This window comes from Pseudophryne corroboree, unplaced genomic scaffold, assembly GCF_028390025.1.
Source record: "Pseudophryne corroboree isolate aPseCor3 unplaced genomic scaffold, aPseCor3.hap2 scaffold_945, whole genome shotgun sequence".
Lineage (NCBI taxonomy): Eukaryota > Metazoa > Chordata > Amphibia > Anura > Myobatrachidae > Pseudophryne > Pseudophryne corroboree.
The window spans coordinates 15,059-28,291 of NW_026970525.1; the positions used below are offsets into that span (position 1 = coordinate 15,059).

The 13,233-nt window shown below is 48.2% G+C and overlaps 7 non-coding genes across 7 annotated transcripts; 2 read left to right on the forward strand and 5 right to left on the reverse strand.

Moving 5' to 3' along the window:
- Positions 1-156: 156 nt before the first annotated feature.
- LOC135048152 (U1 spliceosomal RNA) lies at positions 157-320 on the forward strand. Its single transcript, XR_010240091.1, has one exon. It is a non-coding gene; the product is annotated as a U1 spliceosomal RNA (small nuclear RNA).
- A 152-nt stretch (positions 321-472) lies between these two features.
- LOC135048085 (U1 spliceosomal RNA) lies at positions 473-635 on the forward strand. Its single transcript, XR_010240029.1, has one exon. It is a non-coding gene; the product is annotated as a U1 spliceosomal RNA (small nuclear RNA).
- A 9,592-nt stretch (positions 636-10,227) lies between these two features.
- Positions 10,228-10,391, reverse strand: LOC135048137 (U1 spliceosomal RNA). Its single transcript, XR_010240076.1, has one exon. It is a non-coding gene; the product is annotated as a U1 spliceosomal RNA (small nuclear RNA).
- Positions 10,392-11,046: 655 nt separating this feature from the next.
- LOC135048066 (U1 spliceosomal RNA) lies at positions 11,047-11,209 on the reverse strand. The gene has a single exon (XR_010240015.1). It is a non-coding gene; the product is annotated as a U1 spliceosomal RNA (small nuclear RNA).
- Positions 11,210-11,361: 152 nt separating this feature from the next.
- On the reverse strand, positions 11,362-11,525 carry LOC135048155 (U1 spliceosomal RNA). Its single transcript, XR_010240094.1, has one exon. It is a non-coding gene; the product is annotated as a U1 spliceosomal RNA (small nuclear RNA).
- Positions 11,526-12,518: 993 nt separating this feature from the next.
- On the reverse strand, positions 12,519-12,681 carry LOC135048162 (U1 spliceosomal RNA). Its single transcript, XR_010240101.1, has one exon. It is a non-coding gene; the product is annotated as a U1 spliceosomal RNA (small nuclear RNA).
- Positions 12,682-12,833: 152 nt separating this feature from the next.
- LOC135048161 (U1 spliceosomal RNA) lies at positions 12,834-12,999 on the reverse strand. Its single transcript, XR_010240100.1, has one exon. It is a non-coding gene; the product is annotated as a U1 spliceosomal RNA (small nuclear RNA).
- Between the last annotated feature and the right edge of the window lie 234 nt (positions 13,000-13,233).

Here is a 13,233-nt window from a genome sequence, read left to right on the forward strand (position 1 = left end):
AGGCAGCCTTCTGCCCTCCCATGTTCATCTGAAAATATGTGTTCTCCCTGCAGTTGTTGTCCCCAGATGAGAGTTCCCTTGTGCTGCCTCAGTTGAATCTCCTTTACTTGACAGAGATGTGCCTGAGCAGCGGCCCTCCCAGCCCTATCCCAAATCATACTTATTTTGCATAGGAGACACCATGGTCATGAAGATTGTTCACCCAGGGTGAGGTTCATTCATTGCATTCTGGGTATGCTGACCCCTGTGATTTCCCCAAATGTGGGAAACTCGCCTGCATTTTTTGTGGTAGTGGGGGACTGTGTTTGTGTTTTCCTCTGGTCAGCTCTGGTAAAAGTCAGATTTCTTTGTCTCATATATTCCTCTAGCCTTGTTCTTCTTTCGAGAGTTCCCTTGTGCTGCCTCAGTTGGATCTCCTTCACTTGACAGGGGGGTGCCCGAGCAGTGACCCTCCCCAGCTCTAGCCCAACTCCTACTTACCTGCCAGGTGAGATACTATGATCATGAAGGTGCTTCTCCCAGGGCAAGGCTCACCCATTGCACTCTGGGTGTGCTGCTCCTGTGATTTCCCCAAATGTGGGAAACTTGATTGCATAATTTGTGTTTCCCCTGGTCGGCTCTCGTATAATTCAGATCTCTTTGTCTCAGGTCTCTCTCCAGCCTAGTTTGCTGTCTGTTTCCACTTCTCTTTTCTGGAGCCACTCCCTTCTATGCCCTTGCGCACTATCCTGACTTCTCCCGTCTGCTTACTTTGTGCCTTCCAACGCACAATGCGAACTACAGGTAGTGCTGCAGGGCCCACACCCTTTTAGTTGCCTTACAGAGCAGCTCTGGAGCTGTTACAGTGCCCAGCTGCTGCAAGAAATCAGCTTGAATGCTTCAGGGGCTGGGGCATAGCCAACATGAGCCCCACACCAAAGGAGGGTGGGGGTGTTTAATGCGAACTAGGGGTCATCCAAGCACCGCAAAAGGCCACCATGCCCTGCATGCCCCTTTTCTCTTTTCATATGCAGATGAGGGTTCCAGCCAACTTTGGCCCACTGCTTGGATGACATCACCGTATGCAAATCCGTCTGCTGCAGACCTTCCCCCAGGAATGCTTGTACTAGTTGTTGCATATGGTTTGATATTTGATGGTGCTTCAGTATTAGGCAGCCTTCCGCCCTCCCATGTTCATCTGAAAAGATGTGGTCTCCCTGCAGTTGTTGTCCCCAGACGAGAGTTCCCTTGTGCTTCCTCAGTTGAATCTCCTTAACTTGATGGGGGAGGGGCTGCCCGAGCAGCCACCCTCCCCAGCCCTATCCCAACTCATACTTATTTTGCATATGAGATCTCTTGATCATGAAGATTGTTCTCACAGGGTGAAGTTCATCCATTATATTTTAAAATAGGAAGGTACAAATTACATATTTGAATTGCATCTATGTGCTGGATTCAAATGTCCCCCCCCCCTTCCTTTCTCAATTGTGCCCATCAGCAGCTATTCTAAGGTTGCTGCCAATGGGTGTGACACATTAATTTCTTCTGTGGGGTACACAGGACTCCACAAGGATTCACATTGGGGTGTAGAGTAGGATCTTGATCTGAGGCACCAACCGACTCAAAGCTTTTGACTGTTCCCAAGATGCTCAGCGCATCCTCCTCTATAACCCCGCTTCCATGAACAGGGAGCTCAGTTTGTAGTTGGTGCCTTCAGTAGCAGGCCACTTAACAGGGGCCTGCCTCAGGAAGCCAATTCTTAGCTATTCATTTTGACAAGAAAAGAAGAACTTGTTTTATGAGAATCTACAAGGGCTGCAGCAGGCTAGGTCTAATAGACATCTTTACTGCAGCTTCATCACTCCCAGCGGCGCTGTATACTCCCGTGCCCTGGTTGCTGGGTCACTGCAGCGGAGGCTCCGGTTTCTTCCTAAGGTCAGTCACACACACACCGCCCTTCCGGATCACGAGGCCGCTGATGAAGAGGAGCGTGGCCGTAGGGGGTGGACCGTGTGCGCACTGGCGTGGACACTGATTACTGGGCAGCCGCTCCACTAGCCACCAGGTACAGTTAAGGAGCACAGGTCTGGGGGTTTTTCTCCTATATTAAACCAATTTTGTACTGCCCGCAGCGCATTGTGATAGGTAATAGGGCCTGATTCAGGTTGGATTGCAATCACAATAAGTGATCCAACTGCAAAAATTGCTAAGAGCATACGCATGTGCCTGCATTTTCTGCGGCACCCCGCAGAGAATGCGATCGCCTCTGCCTGTCAATCGGGGCAGGGGGGGAGAGGGGGGTCAGCAACACTCCATTTCCAAGTCAGGGATGGAGCGGTGCGGGGGCAAGGCTTCAAAATGGGGTCTGCAATGGAGGAGACACAGGGGGCGTGGTCACAGCAGCTGTATGACATCACATTCAGCCGCTGTGATCACAAAAATGGTGGCGGCTTCCTGCGCGCACATACAGTCTGCACCAGCAGGAGGCTACACCATTTTTTATGATCACGCTGAACTGCAGTGCGACTGCAATTACAGCATGGTCAAGAAGGGAGGCGTCATGCTGGGTGGCCATAAGAGATGAGCGGGTTCGGTTCCTCGGAATCCGAACCCGCCCGAACTTCACCCTTTTTTGCTCGGGTCCGAGCAGACTCGGATCCTCTCGCCTTGCTCGGTTAACCCGAGCGCGCCCGAACGTCATCATCCCGCTGTAGGATTCTCACGAGACTTGGATTCTATATAAGGAGCCGCGCGTCGCCGCCATTTTCACACGTGCATTGAGATTGATAGGGAGAGGACGTGGCTGGCGTCCTCTCCGTTTAGATTAGAAGATAGAGACGAGTGACATTTGATTTACTACTAATTTGGGGAGCAGTTGAACTTGTCAGGAGTACTCAGTAGTGCAGAGTTTTGCTGATAGTGACCACCAGTTTTATTATTTATAATCCGTTCTCTGCCTGAAAAAAAACGATACACATACCATATCTGTGCTCAGCCTCAGTGTGCTGCATTATATATTATCTATGTATATCTGACTGTGCTGAGTGCTCACTGCTCACACAGCTTAATTGTGGGGGAGACTGGGGAGCAGTTATAGCAGGAGTACAGTGCACACTTTTGCTGCCAGTGTGACCACCAGTATATTGTCTGCCTGAAAAAGTTAAACACTCCTGTGGTGTTTTTTTTTTATTCTATAAATGCATTCTGCTGACAGTGTCCAGCAGGTCCGTCATACATATATTATATAAATATTTACCTGCAGTAGTGTTATATATTTTTTTTCATCTTTATCATCTCTATATTAGCAGACGCAGTACGGTAGTCCACGGCTGTGGCTATCTCTGTGTCGTCAGTGCTCGTCCATAATTGTATACCTACCTACCTGTGGTGGTTTTTTTTTTTCTATCTTCTTCATACTAGTAGTTTAGGAGTCTACTGACAGTGTCCACCAGGTCCATCATTATATTATATACCTACAGTAGTAATATATTTATTATATTATCTATACTAGCAGACGCAGTACGGTAGTCCACGGCTGTGGCTATCTCTGTGTCGTCAGTGCTCGTCCATAATTGTATACCTACCTACCTGTGGTGGGTTTTTTTTTTTATCTTCTTCATACTAGTAGTTTAGCAGTCTGCTGACAGTGTCCACAGGTCCGTCATTATATTATATACCTACAGTAGTAATATATTTATTATATTATCTATACTAGCAGATGCAGTACGGTAGTCCACGGCTGTACCTACCTCTGTGTCGTCAGTGCTCGTCCATAATTGTATACCTACCTGTGGTGGGGTTTTTTTTTCTATCTTCTTCATACTAGTAGTTTAGGAGTCTGCTGACAGTGTCCACCAGGTCCGTCATTATATTATATACCTACAGTAGTAATATATTTAGTATATTATCTATACTAGCAGACGCAGTACGGTAGTCCACGGCTGTACCTACCTCTGTGTCGTCACTCGTCCATAATTGTATACCTAACTGTGGTGGTTTTTTTTTTCTATCTTCTTCATACTAGTAGTTTAGCAGTCTGCTGACAGTGTCCACCAGGTCCGTCATTATATTATATATACCTACAGTAGTTATATATATTTTTTTTTATATCATTAATTATCATCTCTATACTAGCAGACGCAGTACGGTAGGCCACGGCTGTGGCTATCTCTGTGTCGTCAGTGCTCGTCCATAATTGTATACCTACCTACCTGTGGTGGAAGTTTTTTTCTATCTTCTTCATACTAGTAGTTTAGCAGTCTGCTGACAGTGTCCACCAGGTCCGTCATTATATTATATATACCTACAGTAGTTATATATATATTTTTTTTTATATCATTAATTATCATCTCTATACTAGCAGACGCAGTACGGTAGTCCACGGCTGTAGCTACCTCTGTGTCGTCAGTCACTCGTCATCCATAAGTATACTAGTATCCATCCATCTCCATTGTTTACCTGAGGTGCCTTTTAGTTGTGCCTATTAAAATATGGAGAACAAAAATGTTGAGGTTCCAAAAATAGGGAAAGATCAAGATCCACTTCCACCTCGTGCTGAAGCTGCTGCCACTAGTCATGGCCGAGACGATGAAATTCCATCAACGTCGTCTGCCAAGGCCGATGCCCAATGTCATAGTACAGAGCATGTAAAATCCAAAACACAAAAGATCAGTAAAAAAATGACTCAAAAATCTAAATAAAAATCGTCGGAGGAGAAGCGTAAACTTGCCAATATGCCATTTACCACACGGAGTGGCAAGGAACGGCTGAGGCCCTGGCCTATCTTCATGGCTAGTGGTTCAGCTTCACATGAGGATGGAAGCACTCAGCCTCTCGCTAGAAAAATGAAAAGACTTAAGCTGGCAAAAGCACAGCAAAGAACTGTGCGTTCTTCAAAATCACAAATCCACAAGGAGAGTCCAATTGTGTCGGTTGCGATGCCTGACCTTCCCAACACTGGACGTGAAGAGCATGCACCTTCCACCATTTGCACACCCCCTGCAAGTGCTGGAAGGAGCACCCGCAGTCCAGTTCCTGATAGTCAGATTGAAGATGTCAGTGTTGAAGTACACCAGGATGAGGAGAATATGGGTGTTGCTGGCGCTGGGGAGGAAATTGACAAGGAGGATTCTGATGGTGAGGTGGTTTGTTTAAGTCAGGCACCCGGCGAGACACCTGTTGTCCGTGGGAGGAATATGGCCATTGACATGCCTGGTGAAAATACCAAAAAAATCAGCTCTTCGGTGTGGAAGTATTTCAACAGAAATGCGGACAACAGGTGTCAAGCCGTGTGTTGCCTTTGTCAAGCTGTAATAAGTAGGGGTAAGGACGTTAACCACCTCGGAACATCCTCCCTTATACGTCACCTGCAGCGCATTCATCATAAGTCAGTGACAAGTTCAAAAACTTTGGGCGACAGCGGAAGCAGTCCACTGACCAGTAAATCCCTTCCTCTTGTAACCAAGCTCACGCAAACCACCCCACCAACTCCCTCAGTGTCAATTTCCTCCTTCCCCAGGAATGCCAATAGTCCTGCAGGCCATGTCACTGGCAATTCTGACGAGTTCTCTCCTGCCTGGGATTCCTCCAATGCATCCTTGAGTGTAACGCCTACTGCTGCTGGCGCTGCTGTTGTTGCTGCTGGGAGTCGATGGTCATCCCAGAGGGGAAGTCGTAAGACCACTTTTACTACTTCCACCAAGCAATTGACTGTCCAACAGTCCTTTGCGAGGAAGATGAAATATCACAGCAGTCATCCTGCTGCAAAGCGGATAACTGAGGCCTTGGCATCCTGGGCAGTGAGAAACGTGGTTCCGGTATCCATCATTACTTCAGAGCCAACTATAGACTTGATTGAGGTACTGTGTCCCCGGTACCAAATACTATCTAGGTTCCATTTCTCTAGGCAGGCGATACCGAAAATGTACACAGACCTCAGAAAAAGACTCACCAGTGTCCTAAAAAATGCAGTTGTACCCAATGTCCACTTAACCACGGACATGTGGACAAGTGGAGCAGGGCAGACTCAGGACTATATGACTGTGACAGCCCACTGGGTAGATGTATTGACTCCCGCCGCAAGAACAGCAGCGGCGGCACCAGTAGCAGCATCTCGCAAACGCCAACTCTTTCCTAGGCAGGCTACGCTTTGTATCACCGCTTTCCAGAATACGCACACAGATGAAAACCTCTTACGGCAACTGAGGAAGATCATCACAGAATGGCTTACCCCAATTGGACTCTCCTGTGGATTTGTGGCATCGGACAACGCCAGCAATATTGTGCGTGCATTATATCTGGGCAAATTCCAGCACGTCCCATGTTTTGCACATACCTTGAATTTGGTGGTGCAGAATTATTTAAAAAACGACAGGGGCGTGCAAGAGATGCTGTCGGTGGCCACAAGAATTGCGGGACACTTTCGGCGTACAGGCACCACGTACAGAAGACTGGAGCAACACCAAAAACGCCTGAACCTGCCCTGCCATCATCTGAAGCAAGAAGTGGAAACGAGGTGGAATTCAACCCTCTATATGCTTCAGAGGATGGAGGAGCAGCAAAAGGCCATTCAAGCCTATACATCTGACCACGATATAGGAGGTGGAATGCACCTGTCTCAAGCGCAGTGGAGAATGATTTCAACGTTGTGCAAGGTTCTGCAACCTTTGAACTTGCCACACGTGAAGTCAGTTCAGACACTGCCAGCCTGAGTCAGGTCATTCCCGTCATCAGGCTTTTGCAGAAGAAGCTGGAGACATTGAAGGAGGAGCTAAGACAGAGCGATTCCGCTAGGCATGTGGGACTTGTGGATGGAGCCCTTCATTCGCTTAACCAGGATTCACGGGTGGTCAATCTGTTGAAATCAGAGCACTACATTTTGGCCACCGTGCTCGATCCTAGATTTAAAACCTACGTTGTATCTCTCTTTCCGGCAGACACAAGTCTGCAGGGGTTCAAAGACCTGCTGGTGAGAAAATTATCAAGTCAAGCGGAACTTGATCGGTCAACAGCTCCTCCTTCACAGTCTCCCGCAATTGGGGGTGCGAGGAAAAGGCTCAGAATTCCGAGCCCACCCGCTGGCGGTGATGCAGGGCAGTCTGGAGCGACTGCTGATGCTGACATCTGGTCCGGACTGAAGGACCTGCCAACGATTACGGACATGTCGTCTACTGTCACTGCATATGATTCTCTCACCATTGAAAGAATGGTGGAGGATTATATGAGTGACCGCATCCAAGTAGGCACGTCAGACAGTCCGTACGTATACTGGCAGGAAAAAGAGGCAATTTGGAGGCCCTTGCACAAACTGGCTTTATTCTACCTAAGTTGCCCTCCCACAAGTGTGTACTCCGAAAGAGTGTTTAGTGCCGCCGCTCACCTTGTCAGCAATCGGCGTACGAGGTTACTTCCAGAAAATGTGGAGAAGATGATGTTCATTAAAATGAATTATAATCAATTGCTCCGTGGAGACATTGACCAGCAGCAATTGCCTCCACAAAGTATACAGGGAGCTGAGATGGTGGATTCCAGTGGGGACGAATTGATAATCTGTGAGGAGGGGGATGTACACGGTGATGAATCGGAGGATGATGATGAGGTGGACATCTTGCCTCTATAGAGCCAGTTTGTGCAAGGAGAGATTTATTGCTTCTTTTTTGGTGGGGGTCCAAACCAACCCGTCATTTCAGTCACAGTCGTGTGGCAGACCCTGTCACTGAAATGATGGGTTGGTTAAAGTGTGCATGTCCTGTTTATACAACATAAGGGTGGGTGGGAGGGCCCAAGGCAATTCCACCTTGCACCTCTTTTTTCTTTTATTTTTCTTTGCGTCATGTGCTGTTTGGTGAGTGTTTTTTGGAAGGGCCATCCTGCGTGACACTGCAGTGCCACTCCTAGATGGGCCAGGTGTTTGTGTCGGCCACTTGGGTCGCTGAGCTTAGTCACACAGCTACCTCATTGCGCCTCTTTTTTTCTTTGCGTCATGTGCTGTTTGGGGAGTGTTTTTTGGAAGGGCCATCCTGCGTGACACTGCAGTGACACTCCTAGATGGGCCAGGTGTTTGTGTCGTCCACTTGGGTCGCTGAGCTTAGTCACACAGCTACCTCATTGCGCCACTTTTTTTCTTTGCGTCATGTGCTGTTTGGGGAGTGTTTTTTGGAAGGGCCATCCTGCGTGACACTGCAGTGCCACTCCTAGATGGGCCAGGTGTTTGTGTCGGCCACTTGGGTCGCTGAGCTTAGTCACACAGCTACCTCATTGCGCCTCTTTTTTTCTTTGCGTCATGTGCTGTTTGGGGAGTGTTTCTGGAAGGGCCATCCTGCGTGACACTGCAGTGCCACTCCTAGATGGGCCAGGTGTTTGTGTCGGCCACTTGGGTCGCTGAGCTTAGTCACACAGCTACCTCATTGCGCCTCTTTTTTTCTTTGCGTCATGTGCTGTTTGGGGAGTGTTTTTTGGAAGGGCCATCATGCGTGACACTGCAGTGCCACTCCTAGATGGGCCAGGTGTTTGTGTCGGCCACTTGGGTCACTGAGCTTAGTCATCCAGCGACCTCGGTGCAAATTTTAGGACTAAAAATAATATTGTGAGGTGTGAGGTGTTAAGAATAGACTGAAAATTAGTGGAAATTATGGTTATTGAGGTTAATAATACTTTGGGATCAAAATGACTCCCAAATTCTATGATTTAAGCTGTTTTTTAGGGTTTTTTGAAAAAAACACCCGAATCCAAAACACACCCGAATCCGACAAAAAAAATTCGGTGAGGTTTAGCCAAAACGCGTTCGAACCCAAAACACGGCCGCGGAACCGAACCCAAAACCAAAACACAAAACCCGAAAAATTTCCGGTGCACATCTCTAGTGGCCATGCCATGTCACTGTGCAGGAGCCAGCACCGCTCACACACTAGTCCCCGGTGCAGCCCCCAACCCCCGGGACACCCGGAGCAACAAAATGTAGATTCAGGCCACCAGGCCACGCCCCTACCTATGAAACCATGCCTCCTTTTTACCATTGCGCTGCTTATCTGCGCGCACTGCATTACAATCTCCCTCGCCACCTCTCTGGGTGTCACCAGTGATAGTGACACCTCTGCCATGCTTGTAGCAGCTGGTCCTAAGATCTACACCTCAAGCCCTGAGTGTTTGCCCTTGTGACTTGTTGATCATCATAGCAAAGCAGATGCTTACAGAAAACTGCAGGGGCTTAGATTGAAAATAAAAAAAATTGATGGGTATAAGGTAGAGAGGAGCGGGTTCGGTTCTCCGAGAACCGAATTCCCCACGAACCCCACGAACTCCTCCTCCGAGGCAGGCTCGGTTGTTCCCGCCTGACTCGGAAAACCTGAACAAGGGAAAATGTCATCATCCCGCTGTCGGATTCTCGCGAGATTCGGATTCCATATAAAGAGCTGCGCGTTGCCGCCATTTTTACTCGTGCATTGAAGAGAGAGCGGAGAGGACGTGGCTATGTTCTCTCAGTGGAAATCTCAATATCAGTGCTCAGTATTAGTGGATACTTATTGCTGCTCAGTAATACTAGTAGTGTGTCTCTCCTGCTCAGTGTCAGTTCTCAGTAGTATCCTCATCAGTGCTCAGTATCACTGCTCATTGTCTTGTGCTGCATTGTTGTGCTCAGCATACTACAGTACATTACTAATAGTCCAGTGCTGCATCTTGCTGCTCAGTGTCAGTTCTAGTATCCTCATCAGTGCTCACTATCACTGCTCATTGCATTGTGGTGTTCTGTATACTACAGTAACATAGTAATATAGTAACATATAGTAACATAGTTTTTGAGGTTGAATAGAGGCAAATTGCCCATCGTGTTCAACCTGTTTTAAGTTGTGATGATTCTACATACTTGCTGAATAATGTTTTATGACTAGTTAGCTACTACAACTCATGTTACCCCCGGATTAACCATGTTGATATTTTAAGTATTATAACCTTGGATAGCTTTTTCATTCAGAAATGTATCCATTCCTTTTTTAAATCCAATTACAGAGTCCGCCATTACCACCTTCCCTGGCAGGGAATTCCACATCCTGATTGCCCTAACAGTGAAGATCATAGTATCTCACCTGGCAGGTAAGTAGGAGTTGGGCCAGAGCTGTGGAGGATTGCTGCTCGGGCACCCCCTGTCAAATGAAGGAGATCCAACTGAGGCAGCACAAGGGAACTCTCGAAAGAAGAACAAGGCTAGAGGAAGATCTGAGACAAAGAAATCTGACTTTTACCAGAGCTGACCAGAGGAAAGCACAAACACAGTCCCCCACTACCACAAATAATGCAGTCGAGTTTCCCACATTTGGGGAAATCACAGGGGTCAGCATACCCAGAATGCAATGAATGAACCTCACCCTGGGAGAACAATCTTCATGACCATGGTATCGCCTATGCAAAATAAGTATGATTTGGGATAGGGCTGGGGAGGGCCGCTGCTCAGGCACATCTCTGTCAAGTAAAGGAGATTCAACTGAGGCAGCACAAGGGAACTCTCATCTGGGGACAACAACTGCAGGGAGAACACATATTTTCAGATGAACATGGGAGGGCAGAAGGCTGCCTAATACTGAAGCACCCCCAAACAACAAACCAAATGCAACAACTAGTACAAGCATTCCTGGGGGAAGTTCTGCAGAAGACGGATTTGCATACGGTGATGTCATCCAAGCAGTGGGCCAAAGTTGGCTGGATCCCTCATCTGCATATGAAAAGAGAAAAGGGGTATGCAGGGCATGGCGGCCTTTTGCGGCGCTTGGATGACCCTTAGTTCGCATTAAACACCCCCACCCTCCTTCGGTGTGGGGCTCATGTTGACAATGCCCCAGCCCCTGAAGCATTCAAGCTGATTTCTTACAGCAGCTTGGCACTGTAACAGCTCCAGAGCTGCTCTGTAAGGCAAGTAAAAGGGTGTGTAGTTTGCATTGTGCATTGGAAGGCACAAAGTAAGCAGACAGGAGGAGAAGTCAGGATAGTGCACAAGGGTATAAAAGGGAGGGGCTCAAGAAAAAAGAAGTGGAAACAGACAGCAAACTAGGCTGGAGAGAGACCTGAGACAAAGAGATCTGAATTATACGAGAGCCGACCAGGGGAAACACAAATTATGCAGTCAAGTTTCCCACATTTGGGGAAATCGCAGGGGCAGCACACCCAGAGTGCAATGGGTGAGCCTTGCCCTGGAAGAAGCACCTTCATGATCATAGTATCTCACCTGGCAGGTAAGTAGGAGTTGGGCTTGAGCTGGGGAGGGTCGCTGCTCGGGCACCCCCCTGTCAAGTGAAGGAGATCCAACTGAGGCAGCACAAGGGAACTCTCGAAAGAAGAACAAGGCTAGAGGAAGATCTGAAACAAAGAAATCTGACTTTTACCAGAGCTGACCAGAGGAAAACACAAACACAGTCCCCCACTACCACAAATAATGCAGTCGAGTTACCCACATTTGGGGAAATCACAGGGGTCAGCATACCCAGAATGCAATGAATGAACCTCACCCTGGGAGAATAATCTTCATGACCATGGTATCTCATATGCAAAATAAGTATGATTTGGGATAGGGCTGGGGAGGGCCGCTGCTCAGGCACATCTCTGTCAAGTAAAGGAGATTCAACTGAGGCAGCACAAGGGAACTCTCATCTGGGGACAACAACTGCAGGGAGAACACATATTTTCAGATGAACATGGGAGGGCAGAAGGCTGCCTAATACTGAAGCACCCCCAAACAACAAACCAAATGCAACAACTAGTGCAAGCATTCCTGTTTGTTTCTGAAGCCAACTTTGACCCACTGCTTGGATGACATCACCATATGCAAATCCATCTGCTGCAGGCCTTCCCCCAGGAATGCTTGCACTCTTTATATGAAATCCGAATCTCGCGAGAATCCGACAGCGGGATGATGACATTTTCCCTTGTTCAGGTTTTCCGAGGCAGGCGGGAACAACCGAGCCTGCCTCGGAGGAGGAGTTCGTGGGGTTCGTGGGGAATTCGGTTCTCGGAGAACCGAACCCGCTCCTCTCTACCTTATACCCATCAATTTTTTTTATTTTCAATCTAAGCCCCTGCAGTTTTCTGTAAGCATCTGCTTTGCTATGATGATCAACAAGTCACAAGGGCAAACACTCAGGGCTTGAGGTGTAGATCTTAGGACCAGCTGCTACAAGCATGGCAGAGGTGTCACTATCACTGGTGACACCCAGAGAGGTGGCGAGGGAGATTGTAATGCAGTGCGCGCAGATAAGCAGCGCAATGGTAAAAAGGAGGCATGGTTTCATAGGTAGGGGCGTGGCCTGGTGGCCTGAATCTACATTTTGTTGCTCCGGGTGTCCCGGGGGTTGGGGGCTGCACCGGGGACTAGTGTGTGAGCGGTGCTGGCTCCTGCACAGTGACATGGCATGGCCACTAGAGATGTGCACCGGAAATTTTTCGGGTTTTGTGTTTTGGTTTTGGGTTCGGTTCCGCGGCCGTGTTTTGTGTTCGAACGCATTTTGGCTAAACCTCACCGAATTTTTTTTGTGAGAGAGACCTGAGACAAAGAGATCTGAATTATACGAGAGCCGACCAGGGGAAACACAAATTATGCAGTCAAGTTTCCCACATTTGGGGAAATCGCAGGGGCAGCACACCCAGAGTGCAATGGGTGAGCCTTGCCCTGGGAGAAGCACCTTCATGATCATAGTATCTCACCTGGCAGGTAAGTAGGAGTTGGGCAAGAACTGGGGAGGGTCGCTGCTCGGGCACCCCCCTGTCAAGTGAAGGAGATCCAACTGAGGCAGCACAAAGGAACTCTCGAAAGAAGAACAAGGCTAGAGGAAGATCTGAGACAAAGAAATCTGACTTTTACCAGAGCTGACCAGAAGAAAGCACAAACACAGTCCCCCCACTACCAACAAATAAAGCAGTCGCGTTTCCCACATTTGGGGAAATCACAGGGGTCAGCATACCCAGAATGCAATGAATGAACCTCACCCTGGGAGAGTAATCTTCATGACCATGGTATCTCCTATGCAAAATAAGTATGATTTGGGATAGGGCTGGGGAGGGCCGCTGCTCATGCACATCTCTGTCAAGTAAAGGAGATTCAACTGAGGCAGCACAAGGGAACTCTCATCTGGGGACAACAACTGCAGGGAGAACACATATTTTCAGATGAACATGGGAGGGCAGAAGGCTGCCTAATACTGAAGCACCCCCAAACAACAAACCAAATGCAACAACTAGTGCAAGCATTCCTGGGGGAAGGCCTGCAGCAGA